The sequence below is a fragment of the Neophocaena asiaeorientalis genome, unplaced genomic scaffold (genome assembly GCF_003031525.2).
Source record: "Neophocaena asiaeorientalis asiaeorientalis breed wild unplaced genomic scaffold, Neophocaena_asiaeorientalis_V1.1 scaffold70, whole genome shotgun sequence".
In the NCBI taxonomy this organism is placed as follows: Eukaryota; Metazoa; Chordata; class Mammalia; order Artiodactyla; family Phocoenidae; genus Neophocaena; species Neophocaena asiaeorientalis.
Window position 1 is genome coordinate 12,549,518 of NW_020175410.1, and position 17,921 is coordinate 12,567,438.

The window sequence follows — 17,921 nt, forward strand, 5'->3', positions numbered from 1 at the left end:
GGTGTGTGTGTGTGTGTGTGTGTGTGTGTGAGTGGCAATGACCTGATGGTATAAATGGCCAATTTTTCCCTCCTTGGGAATAAAAAGCTTAAGTCAGTTTGTGTCAGACTGTGATGCTTCTTGCTTAATCACCATAGTTACCTATTTTGAGCAAGAAGTAACTAGTGTGGCTTCCTCCCCCTGCCATGTTTCTATTCTCACCTAGAGATTAATCACTACTGGGACTACAGAGGCTTGTACAAATAGCACTTGTTCACTGTGAAACTTATAAATCAAATACTGCAAACATTCTTTCTTCCTCAGAGAAGTCAGGAGCAGGAAATGCTAAGTTCATAGAAAAGTGACATGCCCTTCAACCACATAGAGTGAGAGAGTAGATCAGTTTAAAATCTATGGGGCTTTTATTACTTTTAGAAGGTGTAAAGGAGAAAGGAACTAAAGAAATACAAGTTAGCCTGCAGTAGTGGTTACTTTTTGCCTTTTCTTATTAACACTTTTCCTAGGCTATGAATAGATGATTACAAGTAGATACTTTGATTTTCCATAGGACTTGCAAAATTGTATTGGGGAAAAAAATCAATTTTGTTCCTTCAGAATAATCTCACATTTCTTGTTATGTTAAAAAAAAAGGGGGGGGGAAGTAACTTTTCTTTCTTTGTAATGTCAAGCATAATTAGAGAGATTTGGATTGCTCAATGCTGAGACTCATACTCCCTAGTGCATAAATCACCTTTTGCAGAGAAGTGAGTTGTACACTATTTAATGGTGTGGCAGCATAATTGCCTCAGATCAGTTTGCTCAGCTTGCAAGGCCAAGGGTTCATACGTCAAGGAGCAGTCAGTTTTACTCCATTGCAAAACAGACTTTTGGCCTGAGATGGGTAGGGCTGAAGGGGAGAGGCGGATGTATTCACTCTCCCAGGAGAAGAGCAGAGAGAGTTCATGACAAAGGACACTTTAAGGCAGAGTGAGGAGTTCTGTTTTAAGAAGCCTTGGGGGCAAGTCTCTCCAGTGTTCTAGCATGGTAGATTTGGACACATTGAGTCTGGAGTCAGTACATTTTCCCCCATTAAATATGATACTTCATTTGATTTTAAGGAATTTAAATTGTTATAATTCTCTATTTCTTGGAAACATTAGCCTGAGACCACAGTTCAGTTAGGATTCCCTTTCCTTATCCTGCTTTTCAATTTGAAAAAGGAATTTTTTTGACCTTTATTAGTAACACAGATGCTAAATTGCCAAACGTCCTACTTCTCCCGTCGGTTTGAACTTTGAGTCTGTCAAGCTATTGATTTGTTTTTGTCAGCATGAATCTTAAATAGCACCTAATGTTGTTCACCCAAACTTTTTACCAGATAAGCACACTTTTCCCCATTATTTCTTCTTCCCATGAACTTGTGTTTTTAAAAAATATTTGTAATCCAGCAAACCACATTTGTTAGGCAGTATCTTGTTTTGCCTTATAACACAAGATATATCTATACATATATATTAATTTTTTACATCATGGAAAATAACTTGTAAGCAGACAGTGCTTTTGGATAAGTGATATAATGCAGGGATCTCAATGGGGATATGGTAAGTAAAAGAGCTAGAATACAATGGTTTCCTTGAAAGCAACATCTATTTCATTAGAAACATTTTGAAGACTGAGTTTAAATAAAGGGACGTCACTAATAGGGTCAATACTTTCTGCTGATTTCTAGGAAAGAAAATTGGCTGCATGACACAGTCACAAATAATATTTTATGGTGACATTTTATTGAATGTATTTAATTTTTAAGTCAATAAGTAAGGTAAAAGTAAATATCACAGAATATTAAATATTTAAATGCATCTAAATACCCTCAACATCATTGTTACCACAAATTTTTCATTTCCTGATATGTCAGTTGTTTCAGCTTTCATGGATCTGCCTTGGTACAAAAAAATTCTCCCTGTTAAGAGGTGACAGGAATGCACTCTCTAAATAGGTAATCCTCATGTACTTTCATTTATAAAGATTACACTTACACTCTATTATAGTTTGGTGAAATTATAAAGTTTACATCTGTACTACTTCATAAAATTTCTACAGTGTCCCTGTGGGTTTCCAGATACCACTTCTCCTGGCCTTGTGGTCCCTTATCTGTAGATTTCTTTCCTTATTCCTCTTCCAGCCTCCATCAAAACTTATCCTTTCCATCACTGCCACCACACAGTGCTAGCTCTAAGATGGTATAGGGCTAACTCATATAATAAATGCACTTAGGTTTTACATCCCTCAGTAGAATGTGAACCCTCTGATGGTGGAAGTTCCATCTTTATCTTCAGTTTTCCTCAAGAACAGGAAATGTGGTCTTCCCTGGTGGCGCAGTGGTTGAGAGTCCGCCTGCCGATGCAGGGGACACGGGTTCGTGCCCCGGTCCGGGAGGACCGCGCGTGCCGCGGAGCGGCTGGGCCTGTGGGCCATGGCCGCTGGGTCTGCACGTCCGGAGCCTGTGCTCCGCAACGGGAGAGACCACAACAGTGAGAGGCCCGCGTACCGCAAAAAAAAAAGAACAGGAAATGTAGTTAGTATTTCTACCTACTTCAATCTCCTAAAACTGCTCTTGTAAAAGATCCGCTGATCTTCTAATTGTCATATGTAATATTTAAGCTTTTACTTTACTTGCCATTTCCTCAGCATTGACAGATTGGCTACTTCTTTTTTCAACTGTCTCTCCCCTTGTGTTTGAAAATACAGCTCTATCCAGGTTTCCTTCCATCTGTCTTGACTTCTCTTTCTCCATTTGCTTAATTGGGTCCTCTGCCCTGAACTAGCGGTGATTCCCAGGCTTCTATCCTCACCACTTTTTTCTTCTATTTTTTTTTTCTCACTCCCTGAATAAACTGATTTATTTCATTCTTTCTGTGTATTTTAGCATACTAGGACTTTTTGTTTTTTGTCTGTCAAACTCTTATAGTCTTTCATGATCCAGTTGGCTGTCAGTTCTTCTTAATGATACTTGACAGCCCAACTCAGGCATCGCCTCGTCTGTGAACTCTTCCCTGATCTTTCTATACAGAGCAAATCAACCCCTATTCTACAAGATGGCTGGTTAATATATATACTTCTGTTATTGTTCCTATTATACTATTAATATATTACCTTTTTCCTGTGACTCTGTGAGCTAGTAGATGGCAGTTTGTGTTTTATTTATCTTTGTATATCCAGTGCCTAACACAATGCATAATATATGGTACATTCTCAATAATTGTATGTGGAATGATTGAGGGGGTACGTGAACAGACATGCAAATGAAAAAGTAAATGCTACTTAACTATTGATTCAAACTGTTTTAGTCACCACAGCCAGTTTACACAGCTACAGAAGCAGTAAGGAATTGGAACATTCCAGTCCCAGATGTATGTAAGTGGTAAGTTTGACCTGAAAATCATTCCTCATATCTGCTTCCACAGTATATAAACTCATGTAAACTAAGCAAATAAAGTCTTCCCTTTGTTCCTATCAATCTTATAATTTGCATTGTCTAATAGTCTTTAGAAAGGTTCTACTGACAAACCCACCATGTCCCCATTCTATGTACTATCTTTACTTATGCTTTGTTTGTATGACATTTAAGTACTTTTAACTGTTTGAATTCATTTGGCTGCAAATTTAATCTGACTAGGAAGTAAGAAAGAAATACCAAAGGAGAGACTATTTTCTTTTCAGAAATAAAATATGATATAGTTTTTTTTCACTTGTTAATACAATCAAGCTTTCAACACTGAGGAAAAAAAAACATGCATTTACTGTCAATGGTTAGAGACTTCATGATAAATAATTTTGTGTTTAATAATACATTTGACATAATTTCTTAATGAGTCCATTGGAAATCTCTGGTGAAATTAACTGGTCTTTTAATATTGTGCCAGCCATTTTTAAGAAATAACCTGACACTTTCATTTAAACCACCCTAAAAATAGCAACACTGACAAAAAAATTTAATCCTTGGTATACACCATCTCGTACATTCTTAGATCAACCATTGCCAGTTATCTAGCTTTAGAGAAATAACTAATTTGAAGTAATTGGTTGCTTTTCCTTAGAAGAGGTCCAGTTTTGTGCTTCATGTCTAAGACGAAAATATAATTTTCTGAAGTTGATTTGCACAGCAAGTTAAGGAGATAGTAGCAACATTATTTATTTTATTGGATAAGATAAACGCAACAGGCAGCAGGAAAGTTTTCCTCTGTTTCCTTCCCTGAATCTGCGTTTAAAGCCCAGCTTATAAAGGAAAGAACTAAAAGTCCAACTACTATTTCTCACAGTATTGGGAAAGAAAAGAATGGCAGCCACATATAAGAAAGAACAAAATTATAATAACTCTGTGGTTACTTCATGGTAAAGTGCAAGAAAATCTCTGGAAACATCTCAAAGGAGTAAATGAATTTTCCTGGAATGTACTTAGAGTACAGACAACTCATCACAGAGATCTTCCTTTGGGATTTCTATAATGGACATAATGACAAATCTGGTAAGTTCACATATGACTCTAAGATATAGCCATGGAGTTGTGTTTTTATATCATATTCCCTAAAGGCTCTGTGCATAAGCCAGCAGCTGGAATTGGCTTTGTCATGTTGATTAAAATCCTAAACTCAGTTCGTTATAGATGGTTATGATGAGTCAATTCAGACACTGAAGAAATATCTGAAGATCTAGAAATCTTCCTGATATGCCATTTTTGTCTATCAAAGTCCAGGTCAGTTGGAATTCTGTGAACCTGGATATAAGAAGTGGATCATCGTTCAGCATTCATAGTCTTCCTAACCCAAGAATGCAAAATATTTTAAAGGCCAAACCAAATGCAAAATTTGGGAAAAACGCAAGGCTAAGGATCATGCAAAGAGATGGAAAGAAACTAGAAGTATTGTGTTCATTTATTCTCAAAGAGCAATGATTCCAAACTGAAGAAGAGGATTACAAAATGCAATACGGATGTCATTATGTGATCCTACGGAGTTCTGATAATGATAGGAATCAACTTAGATCAGCATCCACAAACCCTAAAAAAAATTATCCCAAAACCCCCCAAATCAAACCATGCAAAACTTCATTGTACATAAACCAAAATAGTCTAACTAAATAACTTATAAATCATAGTTACAGAGGAAATGACATGGTGTTATCAGAGAAGGGACATAAGTTTTTACATAATGTCAGAAGGGAGTCCACTATAAAAACCTCTGAAGAGATCACCGTCCTCTGCAGGAGGCTGGCAGAGCTGCTTCTCATCCAACCTCCTACAAGGCAACATAATGTTCTTTTGCATTTTTTGAGGAAGCAATAAATCCCATGTGCATGCCCACTTGTGTGCATGAGCACATGCATACACACACACACAACAGAGTTATATCTGTAAGCCTTCCCCAAACGATTAAAACTTTACTGAGTTTGCTGAGAGAGTTTAATATTTTTCTAGACAAAATCCATCCTAGATACTGAAGATTACTTTGTTTGGAAGTTTCATTGCTGCGTGTAGAAGCATGGGAGATTTTCCATATATATACTCAAAGAAAGAAAATGAGGTGAATCTTGGGAACATGACCTTATATTTCTGGTGGTATTTTTAATTCTAGTCTAATTAACATGAAGTCATATTTTCAGAAGTCCCAGAATATGTATTGTGAATGAAGATGCTTGAGATGTACATAATTGCCCATGTTAAGTAAATTACAGGTCCCTTAATCAACAGTCTGAGAGAAAATATGCAAATTAATTATTTTTCAGTTAGAGACTAGAGAAAAAATTATCAAAAGATGAATAGCTGAAGCAGTTAGGTAGCTGGTTTTATTTATTCTCAATTTACCTTTGAAGTGATAACATATACAACATATTTAAAATCAATTAACTTGTGAATACTATAATTCAGTTTTCTAGCAAACATATCAAACTTACACTTACAGTATTTCAAAATAAATTTCTTAAGGGAGACTTGGCTTCTGGCTATTTTTAAACTGTTTAATCATTTGAACTACTTGGATGAAATAAGATAAACAGATGTTAGTAAATAAAAGATTTTGTTGTTATACGTATAAATCCCTGATGAAGTCGTACTTATAGAATGGACTTTTTGCTTTAGATGCTTTCTTATGCCAAAAATTATTACCAGTGAACCCTTTATGAGAATTGAGAGAAACTAATAGGCTATAATGCAATCACCCCTCCTAGAGTGGATTTGGTGAGATTAGAACAAGCCAATCTGCCTGGGTACACACACAGCTAATACATCTTGTCCATGGCAACCTGGAAATCTTTCACTTGGCAAATTACCTTCCCTGACCCCATTCGTATAATGGTATCTTAGCAAACATATAGTAACCTAAGTTCCAGAAAAAAAAAACAAAACTACATAAATTATATTTTTATAATGTTAAAGAAAACTGTTGCACATTGTATAAAATTAAGGTATGAGGACAACCAAATTGGATAATTTTGGACAAAAGTCCATTTGGGGAAGGAAGTCACCCAAATCAATATTTCGTAGTCATTCTATAAACCACATATTTGCTAAATAACTCCTTTAATTTGGGCATAGACAATCTACAAATAACAAGGGATAGTTTACAAGAAAGGTTAATACAGTATGATAGATTCCTACTGGTGAGGTAAATTATAATCTTAGTAAGGTTTATCAGCTTTCAGTAAATACTTGGAGCGAGTTTTTGAGATATTTTCCTACCTGAATGCCTCAGAGCCTGTCATTCATATAATTATAGTCAGTATTCTAGGTTAGAAGGAGCTTACAGCCTGGGAGGAGAAAGATGTTAATATTTTATAAAGGATTAACTGTTATTAGAAGGATGTCACCCAGCACATCATATTCAGGGTTGTAAAACAGAAGGAAAGTAAGAGATTTTGAACACAGAGATAGAAAGAGTAGAAACTTTACAATGTCTAGAGGAAGGCTGGTCATTGAAAGACAGAATGGGGGACTAGTACCAGAACACCCCTCTCAAAAAGAAACCTGAATACCTATGGAGGAGGAGGGATACAAGAGGGCAGGAAAAATAGAGCATAAACTTTGAATATCCAAATTTGAGTTTGGAGATGTCTCTATTGAATCATCATGAGAGGAATGAAAAGTCTGACAGGAAAATAACACCTGTTAGAATTTGTCATTAATAGAGCTGAGAGTGGGTTTCTAAAGAAGATTCCTTGTAAGCACAAAATCACAAGAAAGACTGGCAGATTCTGCTTCCAAATAAAGTCTGACAGGCAGAAATTTACAATGTATCAATCTGTGGGTGACCAAGTTTCCTCCTGTGAAGTACAGGAACCATGCCTGGGTGAAAAAAGGAAATGGAAGGTGGCCATTAAAGTAGATAACATTTTTGTTGCTGGGTTTCCGCCTTCATATTGACAACTATTAACCACTTGTTGCTTTAGATGAATTAGGGTATCAGGACATCAGACTTCCCTTCAATCTCAGAACACCGTCATGGTATTTTCTTGGTTAGCCTCTTTCCTTTAATGTGGGCTTCAAATTTTAAAATATTATTACTCTCTTCATTTGCCTAAAGGGCCATCAGTACAGCCATACACCTCCTAGTCAGAGGGCCCAAGGCTTGACAAGAGCCATTGAAGAGGACATCTATGTCTAACTTTTGGAATTGAGATGAGCATGGACATGTTCCCATTATTCTGATAATCATGATATTCTGCCTAGGGCATAACATCTTCCACTACAATGAATAACTACAATAAATATTCGGCTCTTATAATTCTTACATCACAGAATTTGATAGTTGAGAGAGACCACGAATACTATCTTAATCCAATGGTTTCCCACTTATAGTAGCTGAATTCTTTTTCTCAAATGAAATCCTACATGGAATTCTTTATCTCCATTCCACCTTTCTCTGATGTCATACAATACTTGTTCAGAGAAAGGAGAGACATATCTTTTATGTTCCATCTTTTAATGAACTTTCCATGACATCTGGTACCTTTTCCTAAAAGAGTTCCTCTATTTTCCATTTTTTCTGGGCGACATCTTTACGTTTCCTCACACTGGACCCTCTTTTTAAAATCCTGAACACGTGGGTGGAGATGTCCTTCCAGTAGATTTCCTTTGACAATTTTCAGAGAGGAAAAGTAGTCTTCCTGAGCAATCTCAGTAACTCCCATGAGCCTCCTTTCCCCAAGCCTAAATAACTTATTTTTCATATCTCAGGGGTTCCTATTTTATTTACTGGGATGCCTTCAAAAGAAAGGCTCCAAACTTGACATATGGATTAAAAAAAATCCTAACACAGTGTATTTTTATTATTAACAAACAGTGTAGAATGATGTGGACACAAAATTGTGTTCTTCCTGAAATCATACAGTTTAGAAAAATATTAACTCTTCAAACCAGATAATAATAGCAACCATGTACGTAGACCCCCAAATAGAAGTATTTATCCTACAGTTCTGGGCATTGTGTATACAAGAAACTGGTTTTTGTTGTTGTTGATGCTTGTGTAGAGGAGCACAACTTGCCACCCCAAAATATCTCTTTGGCATGCGATTGTTTCAAGCTGAAAACAATCAAGCTGTGTCCCATTGTCTCGACATGGTCCAGAGAATATTTGTTTATCAAACATTTGCTTTCCCCTCTCCGTGTGAATTGCCTTTCTCCACTCTGAAGTCACAACCCACTACAACTAACACACTCTTTTGTCTTTAGCTGAAGATGGTACTGTAGGTGACGGCTTCAGCCATCTTGGTGAGTTACTTAGTTCTCCTGGGTCTCTCCCATATTTACATGTTATTAAACTTTTGTTTGATTTTTCTCCTGTTAACCTGTCTCATGCCAATTTAATTCTTAGAGGAGCCAGAAGAACCTAGAAGGGTAAAGGAAAATTTCATCCTCCCTGACACTCGTGTGTGGGTGTGTGTGTATTTGTGTGTTTTACTAACACATGGTTATATTTTCTACCACCTCAATCCAAAATAGGAATTTTTTTTTGAAGAGCACAGTGAGGGAGATAGATAGATAGACAGATAGATAGATGATAGATAGATAGATAGAATTACATATATAGATTTTTTTTCCTTGCAAAGGTGGCCACCTGAAACTAATAAGAAGATTGAAAAAATCTGAATATTTAACATTGTCCTCATATTAAATAAGACTACATGAAGCAAAGATTTATTTTATTGTTTCTTACATTCTTTCTTACCTTCTCTTTCTCTCTCTTTCTCGTTCCTTTATCCCATAAGCTAACTGTTTTTTGCTTTTGTTCTTCAGTGCTGCCATTTAGCCACCTATATATGGTTCCTGTGGAAAAAACAAATTGAATGTTTTCTTGGCTTTTGTGTCTGGCAGAAGTAGGACAATAAAATAATTCCAGCACAAATAGTTGGATGTCTAGGAGACCTTCCCACAAAACAAAAATAGGAAAGAGTAAAACAAAAGTTAGCTGTCAGAAACAGCTGTCTGGCAAACTTTCTTGCATTTACAAGTAGTCCCTGAAATGACCGTTTGGGAGAAGCCATTCACCTGGTTTGCATGGCTCGCTGGGTCAAAATGGAATTTCCTTCCATACTTGCTTCAACCCCTCCAAACATCTACTAGTCATACCCCAATCAGTCTTCATTCTGATTGGTAGAGTCTTCAGTATCCAGGCAATAAAGATAATCCTACACCTTAGTTCTTGGGTATTCTTTCCACATTTGAAAAGCTGAACTGTACAATATTCAGAGCAAAATTTCAGTATTGAAATTCTTACAGGGACTTTGTTGACTCATAGTACTATTTTCCTCAAGTAAAGCAAATTAATTTTATGGTTGAATCAATACCATGCCCACACATAAAAATAAAAAGGAAGAAGTCAGCTCTCAAAATCAGCATTTCCAAAACGTATCTGAAAATTATAAAGAACTGATTGAAGTCTGACAGGATAACACGAGTATAATTCAACCTTGAAGTCAGATAAATACAGAAGGTACTGATAATACATTTGCTATGGTGTAATGGGAAAGAGATGTTTTTCTCCTATTTGGGAATATCCCTTCATCTGAGTGGATGAACACCAACGTGCTAGGATGATGCTTAGTGCAGCTAGAATCTCAGAAGGACCTGGGTGGGTGTTCAAGCCAAAATAAACTTTTATTGTTATTTAAGCCTTGGTTTTTCAGGATTATTAACTTAGTAGGGATTGTGGAAAGATGCAAATCTTTGATCTGAACAGAAACCCATTTTGTTTTGAAAGCAAATGTACTTCTTCTCCAGTCTCTTATTTCCACTAACCATAGTATTCTTTGGGGGATTATTTCTTACACTTGCCTTTGAGATATTTGCCATTTCCTTGTAAGCTGGAGCTTTGATGATTAGCATTGCAGATGTTATATATTCTCCAAAAAAATTTTTCCAAGGAAAGAGTACTAGCAACTAGGCATTTTAGTTCCGACAGAAAAGCACTTCTATTAAGTTTGAAGTACTAAAATGTGAGGAGTCAAAATTGTCCCGAGTGAAAAGATGCAGAGTTTGAAGAAATGAAAAATTAATCTCACTGGGCTCTTTTTAGTTGATTTAAAATAAGTTATTTATTCATTTATTATTGAGCCTCAACTGAGCCTGGAGTATGTCTCCAAAGATAAAGAACTGGAATCCTTTCACATGTGGTCAATTTAATTCTTAGGCTATCTAGTGCATCAAATGAGCTCTTATAGTAATCCAAAGACAATTTTTAATATTAACTCTTGGTCAATCCACTTGATTTTCCCAATAATCTGGTTCATATTTGCTTATAAGTATTTTCCTGTCGTGCTACTTCTTCCAGTATTAACTTCTGCTGCACATGCTAATATCACTCTAATGATTTATCTTCTATTAATAAATTGAACAAGACTTCTTCTGTCTCCTTCAGGGAAGCAGTCTCCTCACTATAATCATTTGTCTCTAGTCATAGAGGAAATGCATCTCTGTCTTAGTGACTCTCTTTCCCGCTCCCTCCTCTCTTACTAAATAAAACTTAACCTTTGAGGAACTTCCTATTACACGATCATGGTAGCAGTAGTTCTTTAAATCTCCCTTAAACTCCTCCCTAAAACCAAACTGATTAACCATAAGAGTAGAAGAAAAAAGAACTCAGATGACATTTTCAACCAGTTTTATATCACAGTCCAAAATCCAGCATTTTACTTTATGGGGAAACACTAGAGGGTTTCCAACAAAAGCCAAGAATAATGCAAGGATGCTCACTATCAGCACCTGTGTTAGACATGGTACTGAAGATATTAACCAATGTAATTAGAAAAAAATAATTAGGGGCCAAAGAGCAGAAAGTAAGATGTTAAATTAGCATTGCTAGCGGGTAATAATGTATGATTGAATTTTTTTCAAAATCCAAGAGAATCTATGAAAAAAAGTGGTAAAATCCATGAGAATTTAGTAACAGAGAATATAAAGTTAGTATACATAAATTAATCATCTTCATGTATGTAAACAATAATCTGTTAGAAATATAAGAAAAGGCTCATTTACAGTAGCAAGAAAAATAAAATTCTCAGGCAAAGCCATTACATAAAAATACCTTAACAAAGCCTTAACTTCAAAACATTACTAAAATTATACAAACTATACTTGAATAAAAAGATTGAATTATCATGTTTTTGAACAGAAAGACAGTATCAGAAATGCATCAGTTGACTTAATTTATGAGTTAATAATTAAAATTTTTTAATTTTTTAAATGTTTTAAACTAGAAATAATGTGGAAAAATAAACAAGTAGCCAAGAAAAGAGCAATTCATGATAAAAGTTCTCAGCAAACTAAGTAAACATGGAATCTACTTAATCTGATAAAGAGTGTACATGGGGAGTGGTGGGAGGAACCCTATAGCTAACATCATACTTAATATTCAAATACTGAAGGTATTTCACCTAATATTAAGAACAAGGCAAGGATGCTTATGCTCATCAATTCTATTCAACGTCATACTGGAAGTCCTAGCCATCGTAATAAGGCAAGGAAAGGAAATATAAGTCATGCAGACTGAAAAAGGAAGACATAAATGATTATTTATTTTAAAAATAGCCAGAAAAACTTCGGAAAGAAATAACAATATCAGTGAGCTTGCTTCTATAATTTAAAATGTGTGTTGATGCATGAAGAGACATAACAGTAGAACAGAATAGAAATTCCAATAATAGAGCCAAGTATATGCAGAAATGTAGTGTATTATACAAGGGGGCTTCCCAAATCCCTGAGGAAAAGATGTACTTTTTATTACAGGAGTTCTCACTTTCCATGGTAATATAGGAACACAAAAATATGACTATGCAAGCTGATATCATGTAGAGCAATCTTAATAGTTAATGGAAAACTTTATGTTATCAAGTATTTTTGGCTGCATATGTAGAGCTTCTCAAATGGCAGAAGTGTCACCATTCCCAAAGTCAGCTATTTTTTTATATAATGTCATTTTTGTTTGATTCAAATTTACTTCAGCATTATTATTTTTATTTCTTCAGCACACTTTTTACTTTGTGCAGCAATTCTCTCTTAATTATCTATTTTTATAAAATGGCACATGGATTTATCACTGGAGGTCAAGAAGGCAAACGACTATATGCTTCACTGTGCATGAATTGAATAATTGATGTACAGTAACCAATTACCAATAGGCTTTGAAAGAAGTAACATGATTTGTCACTGACCAAGATGTCCATCTGTTGTTTATGTAGTGATTTATAAACTGAAGAGCTAGCAGCAAAGTTTGTACTGTATGTAATTATTCACAGTTAATATACTGTGGTAACTGAAATTTGAGCTACATTATTGAGGAACAATGTTATTTAACTAAACCATGGTAATTGAAATCCATGCATATTTGAACCATGAAAACTGGGATTGCCTGTTAATTATTAGTATAACTGGTTAGCCATTTGAAAAAAGATAAAATCATATTTGTACCTCACTTCCACACAAGAATACATTCCACAACTGATCACAGTTCTAAATATAATACAATGAAAATCTCACATAAACTAGGAGAAAATATAGATGAATTCCTCTGTAACCTGAGTATTGGAAATATTGTCTAATCATTACTCAATATGTAAAATGAGAGAAATGATTGATAAATTTGACTATATTAAAATTTCTTCAGTGTGAAACACAAAACAAAGAAAATTTCCATAAGCAAAATCAAGGGACAAATTAACAGTTAAAAAAAAAAGATATTTCCATTTATATAATGTCAGGCATATGAAAAACTGCATAGCTCCACATATAATGAGATAAATAAGAATTTAAACTATACTGAGATACCACTTCTCACCTATCACATTTGCAAAAATAAAAAAAAGATAGAATCTTGCAAAACTGTACTACTGTATCACCAGAGTATTAACATTGATACAGTCAAGATACATAATATTTTTATCACCACAAAGATCTCTCATCTTGTCATTTTATAGCTACAACTTTACTCCTTCTTTAATAACTGGCAACCAGTAATTTTCTTTTTTATAATTTGGTCATTTTAAGAATGTTATATATATGTAATTATGTAGTCTGTAACTTTTGAGGACTGGCTTTTTCTTACTCAGCATATTTTTCTGAAGATTAATCTAGGTGTTTTTAATATGTCAATAGCTTTTTTTGTAGTTAATTAATTTATTTATTTTTGGCTGCACTGGGTCTTCGTTGCTGCACACGGGCTTTCTCTAGTTGCAGCGAGCGGGGGCTACTCTTCGTTGCAGTGTGCAGGCTTCTCATTGCAGTGGCTTCTCTTGTTGCAGAGCACAGGCTCTAGGTGTGGCACACGGGCTTAGTTGCTCCGCGGCATGTGGGATCTTCCAGGACCAGGGATCGAACCCATGTCCTCCGCATTGGCAGATTCTTAATCACTGCGCCACCAGGGAAGTCCCCCCTTTGTTTTTTAATTGCTGAGTAGTATTCCATGTTATAGATGTACCACCATCTGTTTAACCATTTACCCACTGAAGGACATCTGGGTGGTTTCCAATTTTTGCACAGATTTTTTGTTTGTGAGCATAAATCTTGATTTGTCTGGGATTAATGCTCAGGAGTGAATTTGCTGGGTTTTATAGTAATTGCATATTTAGGTTTTTATTAAAGAAACTGACACACTATTTTGGCAGAGTGGCTGAAGCAAGGTATATAATCCACTCTGATAATCTCTGTCATTTAATTGGGTTATTTAGACTTAAAATATCATATAATTACTTATATATTAGTAGTTAAGTCTGCCATTTTAATTTTTGTTTTCTGTGTGTTCTGTTCGTGTGTGTTTTTTCTTTTTTTTTCTGCTTTTTTAAGGGTTACTTGAACATTTTTTAGAATTTCCTTTTGATTATTTAGTGTTTTTCTCTAATTTTTTTTTTTTGCGGTACGCGGGCCTCTCACTATCGCGGCCTCTCCCGTTGCAAAGCACAGGCTCTGGACACACAGGCTCAATGGCCATGGCTCACAGGCCCAGCTGCTCCATGGCATGTGGGATCCTCCCGGACTGGGGCACGAACCCGCGTCCCCTGCATCGGCAGGCAGACTCTCAACCACTGCGCCACCAGGGAAGCCCTTATTTAGTGTTTTGAATGTATTCTTATATGTTTTTTAAGGGATGCTCTGGAGATTGCATTATGTATACATAACTTATCAATCACAGTATGCTGGTGTCATCGTTTGACCAGTCTGAGTGAAGTATAGAAACCTTACTTTTTGTACTTTTTATCTTCACTCATTGATAATATAATGGTCTTAAGTATTTCCTTACATACATTTAGGACCCTGTCATACAGTGTTATAATTTTGCTTCCACTGTGAAACATAATTTAGGAAATTTTGAGAAGAAAAGCCTACTGTATTTACTCATGTTATTGTTTATCATTTGATTCTTTCTTTCTGACGTTATAAGCTTTCTTCATTTATTATTCCATTTCTGTTTAACAGATAACTTCCTTTAGCCGTTAATTTAGGGTAGATCTACTCATAACAAGTTCTCTTACTTTAACCTCATCTGAAAATGTATTGATTTCCCCTTCATTTCTGAAGAATATTTTCACCAGGTATATGACTATAAGTTTATGTTTCTTTTCTTTTAGCACTTGAAAAATGTGCCACTTTCTTTTAGTTTCCATTTTCTGATGAGAAATTTTCTGCCATTCAAAATTTTTTTTTCTATAGGAAAGCTGTTATTTGTTCTCCTGCTGTCTTGTTTTTAGTTTTCAGAAGTATAATTATTAGTGTCTTGGCATTGAATTCTTTGAGTTTACCCTGTTTGAAATACTTTCAAATTTGTGTACTGTAGATTTATTTCTCTTGCTGAATTTGGAAAGTTTTTAGTCATTATTTCTTCTAGCACTTTTTCAGTCCTGCTCTCTTTGTCCTCTCCTTCTTACACACTGATGACACACAATTTACTTTTTAAAAATATAATCCCACAGGTCCCTGAGGTTTTTATGTTTCTAACTTATTGTCTGTTGTTCAGATTGATTTGTATTATTTTGTCTTCCAGTTCATCGATCCTTTCCTTTCACTCATTCTGTTGTTGAGCCCATCCAGTGAGCTTTTTACTTCAGTTTTTTTAATTTCTGAAATGTTTATTTGTATGTTATTTATATTTTATAGTTCTTTGCTAAAACTTTCTATTTTTTCATTTGTTTCAAGTGAGTTTGTAATTGCTTGTTGAAGAATCTTTATCAAGGCTGCTTTAAAATCTTTTTTGTGCAAGTCAGATAAGTCTAACATCTCTGTCATGTTTGTGGATGAATAATCATGTTTTAAAATATTGATAATTCTTTTTCATATGTATTTCTAGTGCAGCTCCATGAAGTAGGTACTATTACTACTACCATTTCCAAGTGAGATAACCCTCTCCCCTCCAACTTCCAGTCTTTGACTTGGTATTTTGGTATATGCTAAAAAAGAAAGAAGGTGACTACATAAATTTCCAAGAATGGAAAATACGCACACCTTGTGTATTAAATTCCTACATTAAAAGAAAAAAGTGTTACATTGGAAGCAATTCTAAAAATAAAATAGACAACATATTAGTTAATATTGTGGTTCCTTTCCTGGTCCCCCCCAAAAAGAAAAAAATCCCATTGTGGATCGGGATTGTAAAACAGATATGTGCTTTTGGTTAGGTTGACACCATCTTGAAAATCTATTGGTAGGCACTGACAATCAGCAGAATGTCATCTTTTAGCTACAGTAATTGGCTCAAAGAGGAATATATAACTTATGTTAGCCCACTCATCCTAAAGTCCAGGATTTGTGCCTGAAGGTAGAGAAAGATAAATTTTTTTGTCTTCTAGATGGTATTACCTGGAGCTGCAGCCTTTTAGCTAATTTAAGGAATGTGAGACCAAGAATAAAGATATTTGAGAGGGGCAGAGACAAGAAAACAGCAAGGAAAGGAAACCGGAACTCTGATCAAACTCCGGTGAATCTAATTCTATTTCTAGGATTTTCAGTTAAATGAGTCAATAAATTATCTTTATAAGTGATCCCAAATGTCCCCAAGGATAAAATCTTTTATCTTTATGCTTTATTGAAGAGACAATGCTTCTACGAACTCTTTATCAGTACTAGTCTTGAAACTTTTTAAAAACATTCTTTAGTCTTAGCCTCAGGAGGCATAAGTGTAAGTAACTGCCAAGTCTTGTAATGTATCAACGTGGCTGACAGGACTTTACCAAAAAAAAAAAAAAAGTATACTGAGAAATTTATAATGTGCTATAGCTTTTCTTTTTGAACTAATTTTATGAGCATTTGTGCCTTACATTTTAGATTTTCTGTATTTTTGTAAAGATAATACAATATGGAAAAAAGTCAAATATCCTAAGATATAATTAATAGGTTTTGTCCCACCTCTGATATGCAGGCCTATAGTTCCTTCACCTAGAGGCAATCACTGATATTATTTACTTGATTAAACACAAGGAAATACCTTATACATATACAAGTATACATGTGACTATCTGTCCATTTTTTGTGTACTCAAATGATTACTAGCTGCACATACCCTTCTGCACCTTGCTTCTTTTATTTAACAATATATTTTTATTTTCCAGCCATTCCATATTAGTACTTACTGGTCATTTGTTCATTCATATGAACTCTGTAATTTATAATCAATCTTCATTTTAGGGATGTTAGGTTTGTTTTCAGTATTTGATATTACAAGTAGTACTTTCATAAATAGCCTTGTACATACTTCTTTGCAAATATACTAACATATATCTACTATAAATTCCTAGAATGATAACCATAGTATAAGTACATTCTGAATTTTAATAGATATTGCCAAGCTGCCTTCCAGAGATTCTATTTTTTTCCATAAATTCTCCCCAATTCAATTTTGTTAAAAATTTACCATCTGATAGACAAAAGCCTGTTATATTTAAAATTTTTATTTATTTATTATGAGTGATATTTAGCATTGTTTTACACATTTATAAACTATCTGTATCTGTTTTCCTGTGAACTTTCTATTTATGTTCAACTTTTGCTTATTGATTTATAAGATCTCCTTATACATTAAAGAATGAGCCTTTAAAAAAAAAAAAAAAGAATGAGCCATTAATTGCCATATGTGCTTATGGTCAATAATATGGACTGGTTTACTTAAACTCTATTCCCCCTCTCTCTGGTATGCCTTCTTTTCTGCAACTATTGGAAAACTAATAACTGCTTTCCCAGACTACCTTAGAACTAGACTTCTGTAGTAAATTGGTATTGTACTTAGGTGTATTTGCATGAGATTTGGATGAAAGCAGTAACAGTGAACCTGTGTTCACTTTCCTGACTGGCTTTATACTGTTAGCAAAATTTTGGAGATGTGAGGTCATATAGAGTATTGGCTATTCTTCATCTTCTTGATAAAAAGTGGCTGTTTTGGTGGAAGAAGCAATGGGATCTCATATTCCCATTC